Source organism: Polyergus mexicanus, unplaced genomic scaffold (genome assembly GCF_030449975.1).
Source record: "Polyergus mexicanus isolate NDT 795.1 unplaced genomic scaffold, iyPolMexi1.0 SCAF_5, whole genome shotgun sequence".
NCBI lineage: Eukaryota > Metazoa > Arthropoda > Insecta > Hymenoptera > Formicidae > Polyergus > Polyergus mexicanus.
In genome coordinates this window covers 5,766,413-5,785,356 of record NW_027223325.1, presented here as the reverse complement: position 1 = coordinate 5,785,356, position 18,944 = coordinate 5,766,413, and the positions used below count along the sequence as shown (strand labels likewise).

Genomic DNA, 18,944 nt, shown 5'->3' with positions numbered 1-18,944 from the left:
TCATGTCCGTTTTATGTCGGAACGTCCGTGAACATGTTGCGAACATCCTATCGACGTCCGTTTATGGATATCCGTTAGACATCCATCAAAAGGCATCTAATGGATGTCCAATACATAACCGTTTTATATCCGACTTCTTTGGACAAATTATGGACGTCCACTGGACATCCCAAATAGGATGTACGGTGGACATCCGCCACAGGATATTCAATAGATCCAAATTACATCTGTTTTACGTTCATAAATCCATTTGCGATATATGTAGAACGACACACAAATTTAATCGAATATTTTGCACAATAAATCTATTTCTCGACGCTTATTACGCGACGATCATTTGTGCCCCGTTATTCTATTTTTATTTTAAACTCAAAACTATATATTGATTCGGTTAAAAATATCTATAGTTTTGTGAAAAATATACTCTAAATTAAGTGTAATTTTCTTTAAAAATGAGACAAAAATTTGGTTGACATTTCATTTCGTATACGACAAATTTTTTAAGTATGTTTTATTTATAATTGGTTGCAGGATAGAAAAAAATTCTTGAGTTTCTAAAAATCTTCTATTTTGTCCAATCAGGACCCGACAAAACTTGTACAATACATGAAATATCAGCCTAAGTCTATCTATCATTACATTTTTGAATGTATCTGAAGTGGCGGTTTCTCTTATATTGGCGCTTTGCGCTTGCGTTCATTTCCCGCCTATTCCGCCCAGCGTTCCCGCTTTCCGCCGTGATTCTCGTGTGTTCTGGTGTCTGATGGTGTATTCTCATGGCTCTTAATTTGCTACTCTGTTGTATCATCTTGCGCGGATTTTTATTTCTTTGTACTGGATCGACGAGTTCTTTGTAGGTAAATGAATTTTATTTATAATTTCATGTTTAAATCATGTTCGTAACATATCACATAAATAATTTAAGTATACCGCAAAATATACCGCGCTTTTTTAGAGGTTATGGAGAGGCATGATATGATCGGGCTGCAAGAAAAAATGTGTTTTTGGGGGCCTTCTTTCAGGTCTGATTTAAATCATCATTAAAGAAGTCTCCTCAAACATAATTCCTTAACATTTTGTCATTATAAATGCCGATGCCAGACGACGCATGTTTTCAGCAAATATATATCATAAATATTTCGTGTACAACATGCATGATTTATGATGATAATAAATATTTCTTGCATACATATATAGACTTACTCTTCATGAAATAATCGTACTAAACTTGCTGAAATACATAGAATTTTATGTACAAAATACTTGACAATATATTACATATATTACAATAGGCAACTCATGTATATACAGTTGTCTTACGTACTCTCATAATATAAATTTAATATAAATTTAATATATTTTAATATAAATCATTATTTTGGCATTATATATTGCAACATTTATTTGTATTCCATAGTCTTAGTGTATAAAAATAAGTTTTGATAAATGCTTTAATATATTGATACTAGATTATGCGCTTACGAAATAAGAAAAGTATACAATGCAATAAGTTTGACGAAATGTGAATAATATATATTATTGTAAGGTTTTTTATACATAAAATTTTATGTATGTCACAAAGTTTAATACAATTATTTGAATAAGAATAAGTCTGGTAAATCATGCATATTGCACACGAAATAAAAAAATAGGAGAAAATTAATAAATATTCTAGATTAACGTTTAAACGGGGTAAGGCAGTGTAGAATACATAATAAATTTGATAAAATATGAGTTTTTTTAGCTTACTTTATTTTTCAATACTTATTGAATATTATTTAATTGTATAATAATCTTGACGGTAGGTCGTGGCTATTCTCATTTAAAAAGCTTTTATCAGTATAAAGGATCTCTTAGTGAATAGGCACGCAGAAGTCAGAAAACATTAGCTACATTAAATTCAATTCCTGTCCTTTGACTTGTTTTATATAATAATACTTGTTTTATATAATAATCTTAAAAAATATAAATTATATGTGTATAAATGTATATAAATTTTTAAAAAATTATTAATTATTATTTTATAATTATAAATAAAATATACAATGTCTTTGTAAAAAAATAAAAAATAATTCAATTTTGTATTTTCAGGTAATATTTTTCAGTGAATTCATAATTTATTTCTTTGTAGAAGTTTATAAACTACGATACTTTTTCACGTGTTTGCAATTTTGTTTTTTTAACACTCTAATTTCGTTTGACCGGTTGGCATTTCAAGGATGACTAGATCTTTTATTACCATTGGTACCTGACTGATAAAACTTTACCGACTATACTTTAAACTTTACCATCAAAAAGTATGAATATTGAAATAACAATATAAATTGTTTTTTAATAGTTTGTTTAGTACTTTTTCCTCAAAATTATAAAAAAAAAAATAGATGTTTTTTATGGTTAAACGGCATAAGATAACTTTACAATCGAGTCTTCTTTTCATCAACAGTTGTAGTCTTTTGTTTATTTACTTTATAGGTAAAATAATCATGTCAAAAAGGAAACCAATAAACACTGTATCAACTCGACACGTAAGAAGGTTAATAAATAAAGAGGCTTTGATTCGTCATAAACACTTTTTAGATGAACACAGATCTTCGAATTTAGACGATGAGGAAGAAAATTCGATAGTTTCCAACATAGTTTCAAATTCATCGTCTTCAGTTGAATATTCAAACGAACAAATATTTGATGCACATGTTAATAAAGCGAACATTGAAGAGGTGTCTTTCTACTCAAGTAATAATAGTTCGAAAGAAGATAATTGCAATGATGCATTTCAAATTAATGCTGAATATCGCGAAAATGAAGTCGTAAATATTAATCAGCAGTTACAAAAAGTCGAATTAAAAGTCCGTCTTGCAAAGTGGGCTGTAGAAAGAAATAGTTCGCATTCCGATTTATCAGCGCTTCTGCAAGTATTAAAAACCGACCCTCATAATTCGGATTTACCAACCGATCCGCGAACATTATTACAGACTCCAAGATATACGGAAATTAAAAAAATGGAACCAGGATTTTACTGGCATTACGGCTTAGGTTGCAGCTTAATAGACTTTATTGAACAAAATTCTACAATGTTCGTTAAATTTGAAAATACTATTTCTTTGTCTATTAATGTCGACGGGTTACCATTGTCTAAATCTTCAACCAGTGTACTGTGGCCAATATTGGGTTGTCTGATCGATTATAACATCGTTTCTAATAGGCGCATATCACGGAAATTGTAAACCAAACGATGCTGCCGTATTTTTAAAAGATTTTATCGCAGAAGCTATCGATATTGTTCGAAATGGTTTGACCCATAATGGGAAAATATATAAAATCAAACAAATAATTGTCATCAAACAAATAATTTGTGATGCTTCAGCAAAAGCTTTTATACTAAATGTAAAAACTTTTTCAGGGTATTCTAGTTGTACCAAATGTTGTGTAAAGGGTGATTTTAGAAAAAATAGAGTATGCTTTCTGGAAAACGATGCAAAAAGACGAACAGATAAAGACTTTGTCAAATCAGACGGATGATCGTTATCATTTAGGACGTAGCATCTTGGCAGATATTCCTAATTTAGGTTTAGTAACAAATGTAGTTTTTATCTACATGTAATCTGTCTCGGTACAGTACGAAAAATGCTAAATGATATAGTTAGTGGCGAATTGCAGGTTCGTCTTCCTCACGTCAAAGTTGAACAAATATCTCATCATTTGATCAAACTCAGACCGAATATACCCGTAGAATTTGTAAGAAAACCAAGGTCGCTAAAATATCTTGCGCAATGGAAAAGTACAGAATTTCGCCAATTTTTATTATATACCCTGTTGTGTTCGAATCAGTTCTTAGTTCGAGTTTATATCACTATTTCGTAAGTCTTAGCGTTGCTGTCGGGATAATGTGTAGCACAAATTTATGTAAGCAATACTTAGATTATGCACAACAGTTATTGAACCATTTTGTGCACAGTTTTAAAATTATATATGGCGAACATAAAGTGTCGCATAACGTGCATAATCTTATTCATATGCCTGATGATGTTAAAAACTTCGGTGTACTTGATTCCTTCAGTGCATTCAAATTCAAAAACTTTATGCAATATTTAAAAAAACTTGTATGAAAATCACATAAACCTTTACAACAGTTAAACAACCGTAATGCAGAATTGAAAAATATTTTACATGCATCTAATACAAAAGAAAAGCAACGCATTATTACACCGAGAGTACGTAAGTTACATACAAATGGTATTCTTATTGATAGCTGCGTAGATCCGCAATATAAAGAAGTTGTGTTTAAGGAATACATATTGCGATCTAATGATCAGGCAAATTGTTGCTGTGGTTTACGACAGGGAAATATTGTATTTGTTGAAAACATTAGCTTCAATACAGAAATAAATGAATTCGTTATTATTGGCAAAGAATATGAAAAAAGGAATGATTTTTTTAAAATTCCATGTTTGTCGTCTATACTTGATATATATATAGTTGACAAATTATCTAAGAGAAGATAGTGGCATATATCTCATATTTGTGTCAAAAATTTGTATGTTTGCCTTATATACAAACGAATTATATCGTATTTCTACTACTCCATACTGACGATTAACCTTTTTTAGTTTTAAAAAAATTAATAAAAGAAAAAATGTCTACAGCATCGAAATTTTTATAAATTTTATGAAAACATATTTTTAAAATTTAATGTTTTACTTTTCCAGATTTTTGGGTTGGCACCGCGTCTACAGATACTTACTTGTCGATGTTTCGCAAATACTGTACTTTGCGAAACGTTGGCAACTCTAAACGCAGCAATAACTCGGAAATATAGAAAAGTAAATAGAAAAAGCGTGAAACATAAAATTTGTAATTAAATGTCTGTAGAACTGTAATGTAATTTTTTGTTATAATGTGCTTTATATATATATATATATATATATATATATATATATACAGGGTGATTCAAAACAACCTTCTGTCCTTACAATGTCATATACTTGACACTATTCTAAGACGATTTTTCCTTTGCCAAAATTTTTTCCGAGGCTTAGTTTTTAAATTATAAGTCAAAATAGTTAACGAATTACGGGCCGCGTACGCGAGGCAGGCAGGGGCGGCGCAACTCACCGTCCGATGCTGGTGATTACGTGAGGCGCTCGCTGCGATCAACTATTTGCTACATGTGATGGAGTGTATGTGTGAGAGAGAACGTATACGCGTATACACACAAATATACATATTCTCTCTCTCTCTCTCTCTCTCTCTCTCTCTCTCATTCACTCACTCACTCACTCACTCACTCACTCACTCACTCACTCACTCTTACTTTGTATGTAGAGATTCGTTGCCCTCATACGACTCAATAAATAATATTTCCGTATGATACAACGAGTAACTAGCAAACTTTTTTTTACTCACAAATTGACCTTAAATAACTTTGATATTGAACGGTATTTACAGTCGGTTCTTATATTTCAGACCGTCTTAAGTACGATATAGTAAATTCTATACTTTTTTATTATAGATGCCTTATGTTAAATATATAAAAATCTAGAAAAGAAATTGATTAATGAATTTGTTGCTTCCCATACAGCGCAGAAGATTGCAGCAACATTTGCAACATTGCCGCAATGTTGCTACAATGTTGCAATGTTGCTGCAATGTTGTTACAACATTCTATACTATATGGGTTATAATATCTTGGTTATTAGAATAATACCAATAAACAACTTTTTTACAATACTATAAATATTGCGTCATTGCATTTTTTATTTTATACTATACTACCTTCAGATTCCTTTCAACGTGCGAAGCACAAATTAAAGAGAGCAGAAATGGTCACAGATGTAAATACTGATACCGACGAACTTGCAAAGAAGCGAAGAAGAATTACAGCAGCTAAATGTTTAAGCAGTAGTGATTCAGAGGAGGAAGATGCCTTTGCTGAATTTTTGCCAGCATTCCCGCGTGAACCAATTGTGCGACAACAAAGCTGTGAAAATAATTCATCATTATCTGCATATTACAACAAAGGGGATACAAGTTGTAAGAAAATTATATTTACATTAGCGTTGCTATTTACAAATCGATTCTAGATTATTTATTAATTAAAAACAAAAATATTACAACCGAAGCACTGGTCAATTAGAATAGATTTGGCAATTTCAAGCATTATATTTTTAAATTGTCATTAATGTTACAGCTAGAACATCATCCCAACAATCACACTATTCATCGCAATCACAATTGCAATCCGAAAAACAGGACTGTTTACCTCATTCCAATCTTTCTCAGAATAATAGACAAATGTCAATAACAAATAAAAAAATTACCGATCACATCTACAATGGTAACTTACATTTTTTAAATAATTTCTAATTTACCGTTCGGAAAGTAGTTGCCAATTGCTTTGGATAATCGAAATATTGAACTGTTTTTACCCTCTTTTTAACCATAATTAGCTTTAAACATCCAAATATTGATTGATATTTTTACTACATTTGTTATCAGGTACTTCACAATCGCAGACAATAAACAAAAATGTTAAAGATCTTTCGCACTCAACCGATTTCATCGACGCAATAACATTTCTTCAGATTCTGAAGATGAGCCTAGTAATTTGGCACAATGTCCTAAGAACAATGTAAAGAAAACTGCACATAAATCTTCACCATCCATTGCGCAATATGATAAGCATAGGCAAATTGAAAGTCGGTCATAATTTTTATAATAGGCTCGTATATATGTATTATATTATCAGTAATTAATAATTTATTTACATGATTGCAGACGATGCTTCATTCAAAAAGAACATTATAAAAGCTTTAACGGATATAAAATATAAAGTAAACATTATTATTGCGAATCAAAATAATGAACGAGACACATGTACAATCTGTAAAAAGAATCAAGCAAGCGACGAAAATGAAGAGCGAGAGAATCCGTTCATTTCTGTTTCCTATAAAAAACGACAAGGAGTTACAAACATTAGAGATATTCTTAATGGACGAACAAAATCGCGCAAAATTGGTAAAATATTTGTTAATTTTCATCCATTTATGTTTTTCATGATGGTTTAAACAAATATATTTAATTATTATAATTTTGCACAGATAAAACAATTACACAAACTTGGTGGCCAAAGTATAAAACATACTGTACAAAACATGATGAAAAAATGCTTCGCATTCGAACTAGCGCAAACATTCAGTTGGTTTGGAAGAAGGAACAAAAAACAGTTTTCCGAACTGCGCTTTTGCACAATTGTAATAAGTAAATCTTAAATATTATAATATACTTCCTATTGTTGAAACAGAGTAATTAGTTTACAAATGTTAATTAATTGGTGATAAATTTAATGTATTTTTTTTTATCTCAGATGAAAGAAAATTTTTGTGAAGTATTTTTGCATGTATCCATACTTTTTGAGTTATGTTGAATTGCATATTTAATTTGTTAAAAAATGTTATTAATCCCTTGGAGCAACTCATAAGAATTTAATGAAAATGAAAGCTCTGTAGTCTCTTTGGTCACTGATTTCGAACCTGAATGTCGAAATTTTCAAATTGGAAATGGTGTAATCAATATAGCAACGTTTTGTAGATTTAGTCAGTATGACGACGCTGACTCTGTAATTGTACTATTTAAAATTCTGACCAAGATTCGAAATCAGCGACCTAAGATACACAAGTCATTCATTTTCATGAAATTTTCTTATATACAAAATTTTGCTTCAAAGAATTAATAACATTTTTTAACAAATGTAATGTAATGAAGTATGTAATTCAACATTATTTAAATAATATAGATACTTCAAAGAAAATTAAAACGGATTTCGATTCAACATGCAAAATTAAGTTTGAAAAGTGCTTGCGAAAGTCTAATAATGTTTTTGATTATCAGTAATTGAAATCGTTTTTATCCTTTATTTAGTAAAAATTGATTTTAAACATTGAAAAATATCTCGAAAACTGTGAGTGATAAGAATAAACAAATATCGAATTTGAATTAGTGTGAAAAACTATTTTAGAAAAGTATTGTTTAATTGATGATTTATTCTCTTTATTGAACAATATTTTAAGATACATTTATTACTAAAGGAAATAAAAACTCGACAAGCTACTTTGCGCATTTTAATTTGATTACTGAAATCTAGATCTAAAACTCGTTCTCTTACTTTTTAGATGTAGTTCAAAAACATTATCCCGATGCTACAAATACATTTATTTGTACTTTCATTAAAGAATGGCTGCGTCGCGCACCTGAGAAATGTGGCAAACGTGTAGAAGTAGCAGCAGCTGAGCTTCGTACAAATATCGATGATGAAGGCTAGTCCTATCCTAAGCAATATATTTATACCAAAGAAAGATACTTAATGATTTTTTTATTATTCATAAGTTCTGTTTGATAATTATAGTTTTAGTGGCCAATGCTTTTGTTGTCTTATATCAAACCAATTTTGTTAGAATAACTTTGTGCAATTAAACAGTTATCTAAAATTGTTTGCGCTTCTGCAATTAGTCAAATTATTTGAAGTATTGATACTATTGATTAGAACTCTGGTTAAATTAAACTTTTTTAATTTCTGCATGCTTGTAGTTTTATTAATGTTTTTGAATCGGTTCTTAGCAAATCAAAAAATATTAATATAACATACATGTATGTTACATTTTGAGTTGCTGGGAACTGATTTAAGAACGTAAGATTGCAAGACATGTTGAAATAAAAAGAAATGGCATCAAGATTTTATTGAGATAATTATGGTTTAGCTCAGTACTCGGAGATAAGTTGCCCTTTTCGGGCCGATATGTGAAGCGACGCCTACGGTCCCCCTACTACCGCTCGAGGCTCGACGACCGAGCCGCCGATCGCGCGTGTAACGCTATGCCTCAGGAGCGTCCCGATCTAAAAAATATGCTGAGATTGTACCTGCCGTCAAATCGTCGTTTAAATTTGCTTTGCCAGATAATTTGTCTATTAGTAATATATTATATTTGTCATAGTAATATATATATATTATATAATATATTAATTTGTCTATTAGTAATATATTATAGGGGGACCGTAGGCGTCGCTTCACATATCGGCCCGAAAAGGGCAACTATCTCCGAGCACTGGTTTAGCTCATAGCTTAATCAATTTTATTGAACAGAATAAAGTTTCGCATAACGTGTATAATCTTATTTATAAGCCTAATGACGTTGAAAACTGGCGTACTTCTTCAATGCATTCAAATTCGAAAACTTTATGCAATATTTAAAAAGACTTATGTGCAACCTGACAATATAGCAATAATTCTAATGATATGATCAATCGTGGAAGCCTAAACATTTTTTGATTATATATTAATAAAATTATTATTTAGTATAATATTCCTATAATATAAGCGTAGTATATAAAAACTTGCGTATTATTATTAGAGTTTTGCTGTACAAAAATGTACGTTACCTATTATACGTAGCATATTATGTAATGTACGTTATTATGTACAGATGATATTAAACAAACATGTTGCACAATTGATTAATAATAAAATTAATTTTATCTATTATATGTGTTTTCTTATAATAATAAAGAATTGGAAAATCAAAATATACTCATTAATTTGTCGAGTAAAATAACTTATTTTATTTCTATATCGCATCATTTACCCTGTAACAAGTACCAGGTTTGTGAAGATTTGCAAGTTCAAAAACAGCGATTGTGTGTATTTAATCTTAAACCTGCAGTTTAAGTCTGCTTAAGGGTAAAATTTTATATAAGGAATTGTTTAATAAAACGTAAACAAAAGTTCGGAAATCATTTTATATATTCTAATGCCATGTGCTTTATAAAATGAATATCCTAAGATGAATATCCTAAGATGATCCATTTTATATGTTTTCCGGACGAACTATAGGGCCCGATTCTTGAATGCATTCGCAAAATATACGTGTGCGCAAATTCCATTCTTACGAAAAATCTACAAGTTGATTGGCTAAAAGCCATGGGCTAATAGCCAATCAATTTGCAACTTTTCTGTAAGAGCAGAATTTGCACATATGTTTCTCTTATGAATGAATTCAAGAATCGAGTCTCTGGTTTTGTTTATGGATATTTGAGTTGGATATTCACTAGATCCTACTGTATTTTCATTGAATGTCCATAAGACATTCGAATCGGACATCCTTTGGATGTACTGTATTTTCATCCACCAAATGTCCACTGAACGTCCGAAGGACATCTGATTGGTCTGATATGGATATCCATGGGATATCCGTATTTGTCTACCAGATGTCCATAGGACGTCCTATGAACGTAAATAAATCGGACATTGGGATATAATATGTACGCCTCATGGATAGCCAACGGATACGGACATCCCACGGATATCCACATTAAATCAATCGTACGTTCTTCGGACGTTCAATGAACGTCCATATGCTATGTGGATCGATGAGAGGTCTAAAGCGCCTGTCCAACACAATATCCTCCTCGATCTTACCGGTCTTCAAAGCGCGATGTTTCTTGCGAATCGATTCGCTAGTTTTCACAATTGCCCTCGCAATCTTCTCGCGCTCGCGAATATCCTCTCTCTTATCAGTCGCAGCCGTCGCGGAAAAACAAAAATGTCAATCTCTCTCTCACGTTTCACCCCGACGAAGTATCGGCAACAACTAATCGTTTTGCGGTATCGCGAACACATTAAATCCTTTTCTGTATCGACCATCGTTGAGCGAACTGTCCTTGTCTATCACTACGAATCTGTACTTGCGCTGCCAACAATCGCGACACAACGCGCAAAATTCATTGTACGGCATGTCGGTATTCACGTGATCGTTGTACACGTGTTCCAGGTTGGTACCATCCTGTTTGAACAGGATCAGCAGGTTCGCGTTGTCGCGTATCAGATGTTTAGGTATTCTCGCGTACGTCTGACAGAGATAAAAGCAGTCGACGCTCGAGTGCTGACCCATTGAAAAGTACTCTCTCACCGCATTTTGCTTATCGCATGCCACGTCATCGAACACGAAGATCGAGTTTGGACGCGCCTCGTTTGGCGGAATGACGTCACTGTTGTTGGAGAATGTGAAGTAGCCGATTTCTTCGATCGATGTCAACAAATTTTCCAGATATCAATATTTCGGTTGTTGCAACGACTTCGAGTACACGTACACCTGACGTCACTGTTGTTGGAGAATGTGAAGTAGCCGATTTCTTCGATCGATGTCAACAAATTTTCCAGATATCAATATTTCGGTTGTTGCAACGACTTCGAGTACACGTACACGTTTTCGAAACGTACATCGTGCGGACTTTCCAGCAGGCTTATTAGAACGTTGGTTTTACCGCAATTCGAGGGGCCACAAACGATCGCGTGTATAGTAGTCGGTAGCATTGTACCATGCTTGCGCATCTCCGTGTTGTCCCCCATCGATCGTAATCTGTCGTTGCAATTCGTCACGCGTATCGCCAAAGGTTGTCGCACAAATCTCATTTTCACGCTATCGACTGAGGAACGCTGGATCGAACGCCTATTTATAGGTGCGCGGAACCGCGAATCGCTCAGTAACAAAAATGTTTGTTCTACTGTTGAGACCTTCCGATATTTGCGATTTGAGCGCCGAACAGTTACAATTTGTGCCGAAAATTGTTCTGCTGCGAATGTGCGGCGATCACGTTCACTACCTGTGGGACAAGCTTCCGGAACATATAAAGGCTGATTCGGAGGTTCAACAATATCGTCGCTGTTACAAACATTACAATCAACTGTGGCAGCGAACGGACATCGACGGCCCAGCACTGTTGATAAAAGATTGCGACCAATGTCAACGAAAATAGGTAGAGGCCTATTAAATCGCGCGATAAACGCCCTTCCTTTCGAGTTACATATCCCCGGCTATCAGTTTTGCGGCCCGGGTACGCGACTACAGAAGCGATTAGCCAGAGGCGATCGGGGTATAAATCCATTGGACGCGGCCTGCCACGAGCACGATACAGCGTATTCCCGGAGCACCGATCTCACCGAAAGACACGCGGCTGACAGGATACTCGCCGAGAAAGCGCAAACTCGCATCGTCGCGAAAGATTCGACTCTCGGTGAGAGAGCCGCAGCCACAGCTGTCTGGGCAGCGATGAAAGCCAAGACAAAGATCGGCATGGGTATGAAGACGAAGACGAAGACAAAGACGAACACGAATATGAGGACTACGCGGAAAAGGTCGACGAAAAAACGGATACTTCCGACAGCGAAACGAGGTGGTGTATTGCCGATTCTATCGATGTTGGGCGCGCTCGGATCCTTGATCGGTGGAGCGGCTGGCGTGGCTAAGGCGGTGAACGATAGCAAAGCCGCGCGATGTCAGCTGGAGGAGCTGCAACGTCACGATCGCGCGATGGAAGGTCGCGGACTTTATCTCGCTCCGTACAAATACGGACAGGGACTGTATCTCGGCCCGTACAAACGTGGACAAGGAGTGGCAACAAAGAAAAAAAAACGTCGAAAAGACGCTAAAAATGCCCACGGCACTAAAAATGACAACGAACATACGATTAGAACAATTGGCAAAACGTATGCGTATACCGTACTTTAGAGGGGTTTTCATGCGTGATTCGTTACCGATCAGTGGTATATATCGAAACGAGAGCGGCATCGTGAATTTGAATAACACCAAAGGACCGGGTACTCATTGGGTAGCGTACGCGAAGAGGGGAAATCGCGCTATATATTTCGATGGTTTTGGTAATCTTCGACCGCCGAATGAATTGGTGCGATATTTCGGACGGAACGTTACGAAGATCCAGTACAATCGCATGTCCTTTCAAACTTACGATCAAAGCATCTGCGGACAATTGTGTCTGCGGTTTCTCCGAACAGTCGACAATGATCGGTGTGAATTTAAAGCCTGACGATGCGTCGCTAAGACTCAGTATTCGGTTAACAGTTTTGCCATGTCTATGACATTCACGCTGACCGGGAAGAGTAGCGTTCTCGCGACACACTACCATCCAGCCATAGATTTGAGCGACGGTGATTACGAGCTCGGTCTAACGAATTTTGTGACTTATCATACCATATCGAACGTGAATTCCTCAAATAATAAATTTTATTTCGATGAGGATGACACGGAAATTACGATTCCCGAGGGATCGTACGAGATACACGCAATACACGAGTTTTTGAAACGTACAATTTCACGGAAACGCCCGCCGCGCGTAGTTCGCTCCGGCAATCGTGTCGACAAACGCGGTGATATCGCGGTGATATCGAGAGAGGAGACCGTTTGAGCGAACGGTGACGAAGACGAGACTGTAGAATAGTGCTCCGTGCTAATTACAATACGATGAATAGCGAGATCAAGTGCGCATTCAGAGTAAACTTTAACAAACCCAACAATATTGGATCGCTGGGATTCTCGTCGAAGCGTATATTGTAGCCGAAACAGTGGTATCAATCGGACATACCGATTAATATCATCAACGTAAACATTATCCGCGTAGAGTGTAACGTGACCGCGGGTGCATTCAGCAACGACAAACGCGTTCATACGATACATGAATTTTCACCGAACGTGCCGCCAGGATATAAAATATCGGAAACGCCGGCGCAGATCATTTACCTGCCGATCATCGCGCGGAGCATTACGGATCTAACGATACGCGTCGTGGATCAAGACAGACGATTGCTCGATTTTCGAGGAGAAGAGATTACCATCAGATTGCATGTATGACGGCGACAAAATTAGCGTGCGGTACATGAGATGCTCGTGTTGAACGACTCGAACACGCGAAAGATAATAATATCTTTATGGTACCGATTGATGATATCATCCGATCAGCATCATCATTATCATCATCATTAGGTTGTGTTAAAAAGACCAGAAAGAAGCTCAACGCATCGAACGTTAAATTTTTACAATCTTTGGGATTCGCGGTGCGAAATATCTAAGAAAACATGACCAATATCCTTAATATCGAAGGTGAGCTGGTCTTTGACGATCGTATCGTCAAGATCGAGACTCACACGTACAACCCGTACGCTAATACGACGTTTGAGCACAGCGATGAGATACGAATACCCATAAAACAACAGGATCTGTATACGTTGCCGTATGAGAGTTTTCTATACATCGAGGGAAAACTAAAGATAAACAAACCAGCTGAAGGGTCTGATGTGGTACTGGGAAATAATTGCATCGCGTTCATGTTCGATGAGATTCGATACGAACTCGACGGTGTGGAGATTGATCGTAGCAGAAATGTGAGAATAACCAGCACACTCAAGAACTGTGTAACGATATCATCCGATAGAACCGTGATTATGAGGAACGCCGGCTGGGATGCGCATATTAACACGAATGGATACTTTAATTTTTGCGTACCGCTCTATATGTTATTGAGATTTTGCGAGGATTACAGGCGCGTGGTGATTAACGCTCGTCACGAATTGATCTTAATACGATCGCGCAACGACAACAATTGCCTGATTGGAAATTTGTTGTTGGAGCATGTGATCGACATATTCAAGATACAATGGCGAATGCCACACGTCGTATTGAACGAGATTAACAAGCTGTCAATGCTGCGCATCTTGGAAAGCGGACAATACCTCAGTATGGGTTTTCGCTCGTGGGATCTGTACGAATTTCCGCTATTGCAGCGTACAACCAAACATTCGTAGCCCATTAAGACCGCGACTCAGCTGGAGAAGCCGCGATACGTTGTTTTCGTTCTGCAGACAGGCCGGAAGAACGTCATGTCCGAGGATACGAGTCGATTCGACGACTGCAAATTGACCAATGTAAAACTCTATCTGAACTCGGAATGTTATCCGTACGACGATATGAATCTGGATTTCGATAAAAACAGATGGTCGATTCTGTACGACACGTATCAACGTTTCTGCAAAAATTATTACGGATACGAGTATCTCGAGCCGAGTCTCACCGTCACGCAATTTTTACGTAACGGTCCGTTCGTGATCATCGATTGCTCTCGACAAAACGAATCGGTCAAGAGCGCAACCGTGGATGTGAGATTGGAATTCGAGTGTAAGGAGAACGTGCCGCTGAATACCACAGCGTACTGCCTCTTCATACACGATCGCGTGATTCAGTATAACCCGTTGACCAATGTTGTGCGCAAAATCACCTAAGTGTGTGGGTAATGAGACGATATAAAATCTATACATCAGGATCAATCGCAGTCTTCTTCTTCTCGACGTGCTGATATAAAAAACGTCATGTCCGTACCAACGTTCGTGGACCTACAAGGATTCTTCGTCGGGATGAAATTTGTCGTAAAGGAGGTGGCGGTGCTGAGAAAGAGGACCGTCTGGCGCATTACATTTTTACATACCCCCTACCATGGAATCTCCTCACAAAATCCAACAAATCATGTGCTTCCTGGCTGATCGCGAATCACCATGGATTACGATGGGAAGACGGAAACGTGCCGTACAGCATGGCTAAACGCTTGATTACATCAGCCGTGCTTGGAACAAAAGAGGATGACGATACGTCGACTCTCGTGTACGTCAAGGGATGCCAGAAACGAGATCGGCTGGTGGATTTGCTTGAGAATTATGCGAGAGAAAACCTAATCATCGAGACTTTGGATGCTGATTACGAAGATATTGAATCTTTAAATAATCTAGATGTTAATAATACTATACGATGTGGAAAACATGTTAAGAATTGCGCATTACAGAATGTATTAAAAATATTTAACTGGTGGTCGCAACGCCAAAAATTGCAATTCTTTTAAAATAAAATGTGTAAACGTATTTAATGTTTTTTATTTCTTATTCTCTCCACTCCTTTCCTCACGAGTCGTTTCTAAGAATTCTTTTTAACGTTGGACGTTTCCCTTTCTCGTAAATTTTCAGAGCATTAATTATCATTCTTGATCCACCGTATCATATGTTGACCGTTTCCCCCCTTCTCCTACATTTTTCATAGCATTAATCTCCCACTACATCACACGCTGACCGTTTCCCCTTCTCCTACATTTTTCATAGCATTGATCTCCCACCACATCATACTTTTGAAAAATAAGCGTCACGTATATTCGATTAATTTTTATACGATCAGTGTCGCGTCAACTGCTAGTACCAACGGTCCACTTCTCATAACCGAGAGATAAAATGTACTCCGCTGAAGGAAGCACCAGCAACGATTGCAAACGCATGAATTACTACGTTTCACGAGATGAAATGAAGCCGTGCAAGAAACACCGAGATGAAATTAAGTCATACAAAAAACCACTTGATTTGTAAGTATCACAAATGTTTTATATATTTTTCATATATGTTTTTTTCCCGTGCTATTTCATATTTAATTGTATTTTTTCAGATGCGGTAAACCTCGCTGTATACCACGTATTTTGGTACGTAGATTTGCTTTGACGCGCACTGCTTATAAATACTTGGATATCGGAATCAGCGTTGGAATAACATCTTACGTGGAATTGCATCTGGGCGATAATCGAGGCAATCAAATCGTTTTGTCTATCGATACATGGGAATCGCTAATGCTGAAACGAGCGGACGTTGAACAACTTGTACAAACGCCTAATCATGCACCGATATGGATTAACGACTTAACAATTGAGATTATTAAAATAAGTGATGCGAGTGTTGTCAAACTTACGTTGCGCGATTCTTGCTTCTCCATGAAACCGTCAACTATATTTTTCTTATTCAAACTCGAACACTGTGTTAATCATGAGTATTTAAAGCTGTGTGAGAATCTAGAAGCTGTAAATGAAGGTGCGAATTCATGGGACGCTCGTTTCAGCGTTGCATGTGATCACGTGACTTCGACTCGACGCTAGCGTCAAGAAAAAAAAAGCTGGATTTCCTCAGCTTCAGCGTCAAGCCGTACTGTTGGCTATATGGATGAGATTTTGCTTGTCCAGTGCAAAAAAATCTAAAATGGAATTTCGATATGTAAGTAAAATATTAATTATTTAATTAATTTAAACTTTTATTTTGAATTAATAATTTTTTTATTATTAAAAAGCAAAATATAAAAAATGAGAAAATCAAAATATATTTCTCCTCATTGATTTAGATGAAACTCATATCATTGCATATTGTGATGAGTAGAATATGAAACTAAATAATTGAATTCATTATTTAATACTATAAAAAAAGTAATGAATTGAGTAATGAATAAAAATAATATTTTTTGAAGTTAAGAAGTTTATCAGAGAGAATCGGCATTATTGTATTTATTTGATACAAACTTTATTTTTAATTATCTTTTATTATCATGTTATATATGTTTAAATTCAGTTTGATTAATAGTTATTTCATTAAATAAGCTTGAAGTATATTATATTATATTACATTGCATATATTATATTATATTATATTACATTGCCATGTATTTTTATTCTATTGATCCAATGAATTCCCATCTTTGAAAAATTTTTAAATATTATTACATTAAAAATTTTATAATACTGAGCAACTATTCTAAATACCATTTTCTACTTATCAAAGTTCGCAGTAATATCAAGCTTTGTTTAAATTGAGGAGATACACATTCTGCGTATTTATCAAAATAAGTAACATGATATTTTTAAGTCTGTAAATATAGAATAAAAAAATGTTACATATAGTAAAAGAATTGATTTATTGTAATAATATATATTATTTTTTATTTGTAGGATTATGAACTTGTTCAAATGTGTGGAGTATGTGAAGAAATATGTGATCAAAAAGATATTAACACACATGGTTGCCTAGAAGGATATAATTCCTATACTGTTGATCCAAACACATTATATTTTTATCCATTAGCAGGTATGTGCAGGTATGTGTTGATTTTTTTCTCAATATTTATTTTCTTTCTATATTTACTGAAACAAATATTAATATTTTTTAGATGATGGAATAACTATCGTGAGACGAAGCGATATACCATAAATAATGTGGAACAATTAGTAGAAGAACCGTTTCATGATAACAATAGAAATAAGTAAAAAAAGAATCTTTTTAAATAGAGATATCATTTTTTTTTAAATAATATTTTTATATAATATTGTACACATAAGACAAAAGGAAACACCAAGAATTTCTGGACAACTTAAACAAATTAATTATAATAAACGTCAAAAATTAAATGATAGCGCAGGAAACAAATTAAATTTTGATGATGAAGAATTATTAATTCTCGAAGTACAAAAACGCCTACCATTGTGGGATTATTCTTTACCTTTGGTGCAACGCAGATCTACAATAAGACAACGATTATGGTCAGAAATAGCTGTGGCATTTAATGGTGAGTATAAAAATAATACGATAAATATCTAACAAAATAATAAATTTATATCCTTTGCAGGTAAAATAAGTGCAGAAGAAGCATAAAAAAGATTCAAGTCATTGCATGATACGTACCGTAAAATTATGCAATCAGAACAGCGAATGACAACAGGTACAATTGAAACATGTCAAATTATTATTAAAAATAATTTAAAAAACTATTAAAAATAATTGAAAAAATTTTTATATTTTAGATTCCAATAAAGGAAAACGAAAAAAAAGTGATACTTCTAGTGCAATAGAAAGAATGGTGGATGCTATGTGTAAAGTAGATAGAATAGTTCTTCCACCAGAACCTGACAAAATGGATTCTTTTTTAAGTTTAGTGGGATTTAGGTTAAAGAAAATGTCATCAAGGACTAGGTTTGAAACAATGCAAAAAATATTACAGTTAACCTATGATATAATTATCTAAGAAAACATTAATGAATAACGTTTTATTTAAAAGCAAGATTCAATAAGATATTTTTTTTCCTTTGGAACAGCATATTTTTTTTAAACATTGGTTAAAATTTAATATTTTCTTTTATTTTTAAAATATTAATATTTTTTTGTTTTTAATTTAAAAATGTTTTATTTGCATTAAATATTTATATTACAGTTAATGTATAAAATAAGTATAAAATGTTTAAAATGTTGAAATAGATATTTA

At 34.6% G+C, this 18,944-nt stretch overlaps 2 pseudogenes; both read left to right on the top strand.

Moving 5' to 3' along the window:
* The window catches only part of LOC138933333 (uncharacterized), a 125,516-nt pseudogene that overhangs the window by 25,164 nt on the left and 81,408 nt on the right, over positions 1-18,944 (top strand).
* Positions 16,837-18,753, top strand: LOC138933223 (uncharacterized; annotated as a pseudogene).